Source organism: Cebus imitator, unplaced genomic scaffold, assembly GCF_001604975.1.
Source record: "Cebus imitator isolate Cc_AM_T3 unplaced genomic scaffold, Cebus_imitator-1.0 Scaffold80, whole genome shotgun sequence".
In the NCBI taxonomy this organism is placed as follows: domain Eukaryota; kingdom Metazoa; phylum Chordata; class Mammalia; order Primates; family Cebidae; genus Cebus; species Cebus imitator.
In genome coordinates, this window is record NW_016107395.1 from 3,845,001 (window position 1) to 3,853,550 (window position 8,550).

Below are 8,550 nucleotides of genomic sequence, written 5' to 3' on the forward strand. Positions count from 1 at the left end.
ATATATATATATATATACATACACATATCTGGGAACATGAAGTAAGTTAGCTGCCTAGGATGTCAGGGCCGATAGTGACAAGCTGCTCCCTCGCACTAAATTAGTGAATGGCAAACACTTCAACCTTACATACTTATGGATATAATGTACTTCCAAGAATAACGGCGGCCCCTTCTGAGGCTATGGGGCAGGAAGGGAGAGAGGGAACATTTCAGAATCTCTGCGGCATTTGGCACGTGATATTTGGAAAATTCTCAAAGTGTATTGCCATGTGTGCCTTTAGAAAATTCTGTCCTTCTGGTTGAAAACATTCTGGGCTATGCCTAAGTTAGGACAGCATCTTGATATGTCTCTTGAATCTTAGCTAGGGGTGAAGGAGACTGCTTTCAGGTTAATGGTTCAACAGTAGGCCCTTTTCAAATTCATTTCTCCTCAAAAATCCATGATGTCTCCTTCTTACTGATAAGTTAAGTATAAATTCTGGCTTTCATATTCCTATTGCAGTGATATGGTTTGGCTATATCCCCACCCAGATCTCCTTTTGAATTCCCACATGTAGGAGGGACCCAGTGGGAGGTAATTGAATCATGGGGGCAAGTCTTTCCTATGCTGTTCTGATGATAGTGATTAAGTCTCATGAGATGTAATAGTTTTAAAAAGAGGAATTCCCCTGCACAAGCTCTCTCTTTCCTATGCCTGACGCCATCCATGTAAGACATGACTTGCTTCTCCTTGCCCTCTGCCATAATTGTGAGGCCTCCCCAGCCACATGAAACTGTAAGTCCGATTAAACCTCTTTCTTTTGTAAATTGCCCAGTCTCAGGTATGTCTTTATCAGCAGCATGAAAACAGACTGATAATTCAGTTATCAGCAGAGGTTTGGCTGTTTTAATTTGATATTTGAATTATATTGGCAGAGGAAGAAAGAACGTAGAAATTTTTATTTTGCCAACTTGTGAGAAAGAAACATTCTTTTTCGTTACACCACTGAAGCCATGTTCATTGTGGGTGAAATAAGGTAGATTCTTCCTACTTTATAGCACTAGATAGTAATGTTTATTTATTTAGCTGGTATATTTTTAGTGTTTCACCTATACTTGCTGTTTCATATATATATTTGTTCTAAAAACAGGAACATATATATATATATATATATATATATATATAATTTCCTAAAATATGTGTGAGAAATATTTTAATCATGTGTTTTCTACAATTTGAAACTTAGTTGTGGGAAATCACCCAACTCATTCCTGTCATTTCACACACACACACACACACCCCTTCAAGGAACTCTTGTTAGACACCTAGTCTTGTTTTAAATTTGAAAAATAAAGCTTGTCAGATAATTAGGAATAGATTGAAAAAAATAATAAAAAAGTTTAAAGACTTACATATATAATTTTGGCACAGTTCAATATCTACCTATAACAGGTAAATGTTATTTATATGAATTATTGCTAGATTCTGTGTTTTAGAGGTCAACTTCTAGACTGACAGAAATAATGCTAGTAAAAGAATTGCATAGTATGAAAATTGTAATTGGAAGGCAATTATAAACATTTGATTTATCAAAGAAATGTAAGTGTTTTATGAATAGACATGTAAGTTATTTGCCTCCAGTCTGACAAGATGGGGGAGAAAGTAGAAAGGAAAATGTACCTTAGATACATAAGCCCATGTCCAGGCAAGTGAAGTAACCTGCCCAAGTGGCCCACCCAGCATTTATTTCCGTCTTCTGACACAATCCTCTGCTTAGAAAAGCCCTGGGCACCCAAATTCAAAGTCTGTGGGACTCCTTGTTGAGAGAGTCTAAAAAATAAGGACAGTGGTACTTCGCATTATGTCTTTTTACATTTTTCTCTTTCAGGTGCCTGATTTTGTTTATTATAGAAAGCTCTGGGTTCTGAATGTATACTTAAATGGAAGCAATTCCTCTGCTTCTCTGTTTCATTCACAAATGTAGAGGTTTGTTCTGCAGAACCACCTGCTCTGTTTGATTATTGAGACTACAACAGTAGCAGTAAAGAGAGCCCTTGTCCCAGACTTGGGACTCTGCTCTGTGTCAAATTAACCCTTCTTATTCTTTCCTTTGGAGTCAGAGACCTAACTCCTGGGCTACTTTTGTACCAAGATGAAAAAAACCAATTGATTATTTTGCTTAGAAACCTAAGGCTGGATAGTGCATGTACATTCTACATAATTAGTGGAGAAAAACTTTTCAAGCTAGTTGATGATATTCCCTGAGAGAAATTGAAGTTTACTTTAGTGAAGATTCTTAAAATGACATCAAGGAGGCTATGAGAAAAAAAAAAATCCCTATTTACTCTTTACTTTAGAGTTAGAATTTAGCTAACAAACTCTGCTGCCATTCTCACCTCTGTTTTGGTACTTTGAATGTGTCAGTTGAATTTTAGCTACTGCATTTTTAAACTAAGTAAAATTTTCAAGTAGTAAAACAAGTGTCAACCTAAAGACAGAATCTCCTATTATCAAAGTCCAAAATGAAATTGTTTGTAAGGTTAAAAAAATTAAAACTAAGCAAAGCCAGAGGAAAAAGTGACTAGTTTATCTTTTGGTAAATAAGCAAGGGAAATGAAATACAGACAGCAAGGAAACCACATTTTTGGTAAAGTTAGAAACCTCAACCTCAGAGGTTTTTTTTTGTTGGTTTTTGTTTTTTAAATAAAGCAAATTTTAGATTTAGCAATATAAAGTATAATTAGTTTTGGTACTTAGGAATGTTTTATTAATAAACACTATTCCTTTAGGCCTACTAAAAATACACACAGTTGTATCCCATGAAAGCAGATAAAGGTTTTAGGAAGAAATTAACTGTTTAAAGTTTTGGGAGCCAGCCTCATCTTCATTTTTTTTGTCTCAAAAATATTTGCTTCTGTCATTTGGAGGAAAGCTTTTCTAGTTGAATTGTCTTTCTTAGAAAATGAATTTTTCAAAGCTATCTAACTGAGGAAAGGTGAATGACTATTAGAAAAAATTAAACATTTATGGCTGATACGATGTTGGTGAAAAGGAAAGAGAAAGCTGTGTACCCCAATTTCCATTAGGAAAGAGCAGAAGCTGGAAACAGAACATTATGTTCAGAGAGAAGGAGGGGAAGATGGAATGTTTTGTCACAGGGCTGCTCCCTATAATGGTCTAGTGAAGGGAGGGATGCAGAGAGCCCTCCAGCGGCATGCAAATGAAAGGGACTCTGATCCAAATCCCTGCCTTTGATCAAAGCATCTCAAGACCAAGAGCCAGGGCCCAAGCACTTTCCTCTGTGATGAAGAGAAGTGGATGAGGCACTCTCCACGATTTCAGGAGTGTATGAGATTCCTGTAAATAAGTTGTATGCTTAAGTAAGATCCTGACAGAAGGGAGTGGGTACCTTTGAACACGTTTTCCAAAAGTGACATTATTTAAGACCCTGATATGGTTTGACTGTGTACCCACCCAAATCTTGAATTATACCATAATTCCCATTGTCATGGGAGGGACCTGGTGGGAGGTGATTGAATCATGAGGGCAGGTTTTTCCTGTACTGTTCTTGTAATAAGTCTCATGAGATCCGATGGTTTTATAAAGGGGAGTTCCTCTGTACATGCTGTCTCTTGCCATGCAAGACATGAATTTGCTTCTCCTTTGCCTTCTGCCATAATTGTGAGGCTTTCCAGCCATGTTGAACTGTGAGTCCATTAAACTGCTTTCCTTTATAAATTACTCAATCTCAGGTATTTCTTTATAAGCAGTATGAGAACAGACTTAATGCAGACCCTTTACCTAAATTAACCTTTTTTAAAATAATGTTTTATTTCTAGCACTGTTGTATAAATATTAAAGTTAGTACAAGTAACATAATTTTATTTGGGAATGAGTCTTGAACTAGTAGATTTTTAAATGATTTTCCGTGATGAAATGACCTAAAATACATAGAGTATGGAAGTAATGTGTTTTTAACTGGATAAAATTTGGAAACAAATCAGTGTTTTCTTCAGTAGATGTGTGTGCTGTGTGCTGTTGAATATTATTCTGGATTTATTCTCCAACAAAGTGTATTTCCTGGAACTATTTCTTACAAGAAAATATACAGTTTCTTAGCTTTCACTTGTAGACTTTTCACATTGCTGAAGAATGCCAAGTCTGTTGAGGATGAAAGGGAGATATGGAATGACTAATGCCTGATAACCCATGCTTTAATAAACTCTACTACTCATATATTCTGTTACATGGGAAGGAAAGAGTAATTCAAATACTTGTCAGGCTTATACAGTTTATTATATTTTCAGATGAATGGGAAAAGAGGAAAAGGGTGCTAAATCAAAAAATTAAGAAATCTAGATTATATTTCTGGTTCTGATACTCATAATTTTGTGTCTTAGGGATAATATTTAGGCAAAGGGATAGAGACTTTTTTGGCTCTAAAATGTTCTAACCTCTGAGACCCAGAATAATAATGTATGTATTGTAGTAGCCCCACTTAATGACAATAGTAAAAATAGACAGGTCATTAACATGGAAAACACAATCTAGTTACTTGCTTATTTCACAGAATCATGGAATTACGGAACTGAAAGCCTGTCTAAAATGAAGCTCTATCTTCATATTTTTTATACAGTTGCACGTGAAACAACTGTGGTTCATAGAGGAAAAGTTACTTATCTAGTTAATTAATGACAAAATCTTTAGAAGCCATGTGCCCCAACTTTCTAGTATTCTTTTTACAAATACCAATATTTTATAACAGCAAACAGTAAAATTTTGTTGTTTTTTGAAAAAAAGATAATGAGTACTATAGTGAGAAAATGCAAAGATTGATAAGAGGGAACTCTGACTAAATGGATTTTGTAAGTTTTATGCAAGTTTCTATAAAAAGATATTGCATAAATGTAGGTATTTTATGACGAGAAGGGATTGGAAGTCAAACCCATGGTACTTGCATAAAGATAAGAAACTGAGTAATAGGAGTTAACCCTGATGAGATGATACTACCCTGTTTGTTTGTTTACATTTTAATATTTGAAAGTTCTTAATGGTACTGGTGTTTTAGGCAGTTGGAAGTTTGTAGCCAAAAGGAATTAATTGCCAAGAAACTACCAAAAACTGCATTAACGAACAGAAAAGTATGATTTCTAGGAATTTATCCTAAGGAAAAAGTCCTTGGCCTTCACTTCATCTGAAAAGATGACTTAAATTTTTAATATGAATGACACTCTTGAACTAACTGGATCTAATTACTGCCTATGTTGGTCCTGTCCTTTTCTAGGAATACTTCTGTAAACAGAGAAGTTTATCATTAAATAATTGCTTTTATTACCACCCAATGAAATACTTTTGTGATAGTTAATTTGTATCAAATTGACTAGGCCATGAAGCACCCAGATATTTTGGTCAAACATTATTCTGTGTGCCTTTGAGGGTGTGTGCGGATGAGGCTAGTATTTAAATCAAGACTGAGTAAAGCAGATTTCCCTCTCTAATGTGGGTGGGCCTCATCCAATCAGTTGAAGGCCTGAATAGAATAAAACAGCTCCCATAAATAAGAGGAAAGTCCCCCCTCCTGACTGGGTAAACTAAGACATCAATCTTTTCCTGGCCAAGCATGGTGGCTCATGCCTGTAATTCTACAAGTTTGAGAGGCTGAGGCAGGTGGATCACTTGAGGTCAGGAGTTCGAGATCAGCCTGGCCAACATGGCAAAACACTGTCTCTACTAAAATACAAAAACTAGCCAGGTGCGATGGCACACACCTGTAATTACAGCTTCTCAGGAGGCTGAGGCACAAGAATTGCTTGAAGCCAGGAGACAGAGGCTGCAGTGAGCGGAGATCATGGCCACTGCACTCCACCTTGGGTGATGAAGTGAGACTCTGTCAAAAAAAAAAAAAAAAAAAAAATTTGCCTTCAGACTGAAGCTAGAAAAGCAATTCTTGGATCTCAAGCCATGGTCTTTCAGACCGAGACATACACAATCAGCTCTATGAGTTCTCAGGACTTCAAACTCTGATTGAAACTACATCATTGGTTTCTGGGTCTTGAGCTTTCTAACTATAGATCTTGGAACTTCTCAGCCTCCATAATCCTGTGAGCCAATATATAGATGTATTATAAGATAATAAATACATTTATAGCTATGTGTAGATAGATAGATAGATAGATAGATAGATAGATAGATAGAGATCCTATTCATGCTATTCTCTGGAGAACTCTTTAATATAACTTTATTTGCCTTTCTCCCCCGTGAGAAAACTTACTGTAGACTTTTTACAAAAGTCTAATAATTTCTTTTTCCATATTTTTGTCAGTAATGATTATATGCTAATCTATATACCTTAGAATACTCTACTTGTTCTTTTTAAACCATGCTTAGAGGGTCTATATCATCAATTTTAACCAATACTGATCTCATTCCTATTTAAGTGGCTTTGCAGTTAGATGGAAATAAAACTGGTTTTCATTTTTTTAATTTCCCAATTCTATTAAAAAATTATTTAGCAATTAATTTTAACAGTTCCAAATGATACAATTCTGGGGCCCATGATTCTTGTGTTAGTCTATATGAAAATTGTCTTTTGGAATTTTGTAATCTAGAGCTTTATGTGGAAGATACTGTTGGCTCCCTATCAAAGAACTACAACCAGCTGTTTCCTTTGTGACAGATCTCTAGTTTATTTTGTTGAATCAATCTCCTCCTCAAGGCCATATAACTCATATAAACCAAAAGTAATATACCATTGTTTTTTCTGGCAATTAGACTTAGGATGGACGTGTGACATAGTTCTGGCATAGGGGAAGGCTTCTGGCAACCTTACTGATGAATAAAAAGAGATGTCTCCTTTATTATGCCAGGCATTGTCCTATGTAGATACAGCTCCTGGAAGTATGACAGAGTTTGTGACTATGAAGGGAGAAGTGGAACTGGGCATAAGTCAATGCAATTAGGTATCTGCAGAATAGAGTGAAAAAGATTTTTAAAACATAAAAAGAAACTTTGGGATCCATACCACAATGGTGTCCCAAAAGAGTGAAAGGAAAACATGTGGCACAAAACAAGAATAAGTAGTGTCCAAAACTTCCTCAAGTAGGTGAAAGATCCAAATTTATAGATTTAGTGAAGTTCAGTGACTCCCAGCTTATGTGAATAACTGCCCCATATGTCTTAAATAAATTTAATTTGTTAAAGAATATTTTATCACAAAAGAAAACAGGCCTAGACATTGTCACTGATGAATCCTAAGAAGTATTGATGAAGAAATAACCTAATATTACACAAAATATTTTCATTAAAAGAAGACAACCTGCTACCCAACTTGTTATGAGACTAAGAGTAGGTCTAACAAAGACATTGCAAAAAAAATTAATGACAGCCCTCACAGACACAAAATAACTAATAAAATATTACCATATGGAACCAAGCAATGTAAAAGCACTTTAAATCTTGAATAAGCAGAGTTTATTTCAAGAATGTCCATTGGTTTTAACATTTAGAAAAAATCTACGTAAATCACCAAATTATTACAGTAAACAGGACAAGCCAATTTCAAGAAACGCAGAGAAAATATTTGGGAAAATTGAGCCTCTATTTATAATAAAAATTATCAGTAAGTAAGAATATAAAGGGATTTTCTTAACCTCATAATGGACATATACAAAAATTTACAAGTAACCTTTTATACTGGTAAAATAGTTAATATTTCCCCCAGGTATTGGGAATAATGCAAAGATGCACACAGTCACCACCATTTATATTCAACATTGTATTGAAGGTCCTAATTACTGAAATAATAAACTTTAATTTTCTTTTTTTTAATTGATCTAACAGATCATAGTTTGTTCAAAATAATAATAGTATTGTATTCAACAATGTCAATAGTCACCTTAAATATCAAGGTCTAACTAAACATATTTAAAGGAAGAGATTTTCAAAGTAGATAAAAAAATAAGAACCAAATATATGTTGTCTGAGAAAACCCACTTTATATATAAAGACACATACAGATTAATAGCAAAGGGATGTAGAAAGGTATACCATGCTAAAGCTAATTTTTAAAAAACAGGAGTAGGTATTTTAACTTCAGACAGAGCAGACTTCAGAGCAAGGAATGTCAGAGATAAAGATAGGCACTATGTAATGATAAAGAGACCAGTTCTCCAAGAAGACATCATAATCCTTAATGTATACACACCTACCACCAGAACATCAAAATACTTGAGGCAAAAACTCATAGACTTTAAGGAAAAATAGATTAATTCATGATTGTTGTTGGGGACTTTTACACCCCTCTGTTAGAAATGGACAGATTTAGGAGACAGAAAATCATTAAGAAATCCCTAAGTGCATAGTTGAACTCAACAACACCGTCAGTCAACTGGATGTATTGCTCACTTATAGACTACTTCATCCGACCACAACAAAATACAAAATCTTCTCAGTCTCTTTTGGAGCATTCACCAACATTGACCACATTCTGGGCCATAAATTACACCTTCACAAATCTAAAATAAAAATTGTGCAATGTCTGCTTTCAGAATACAATAGAATTAAACCAGA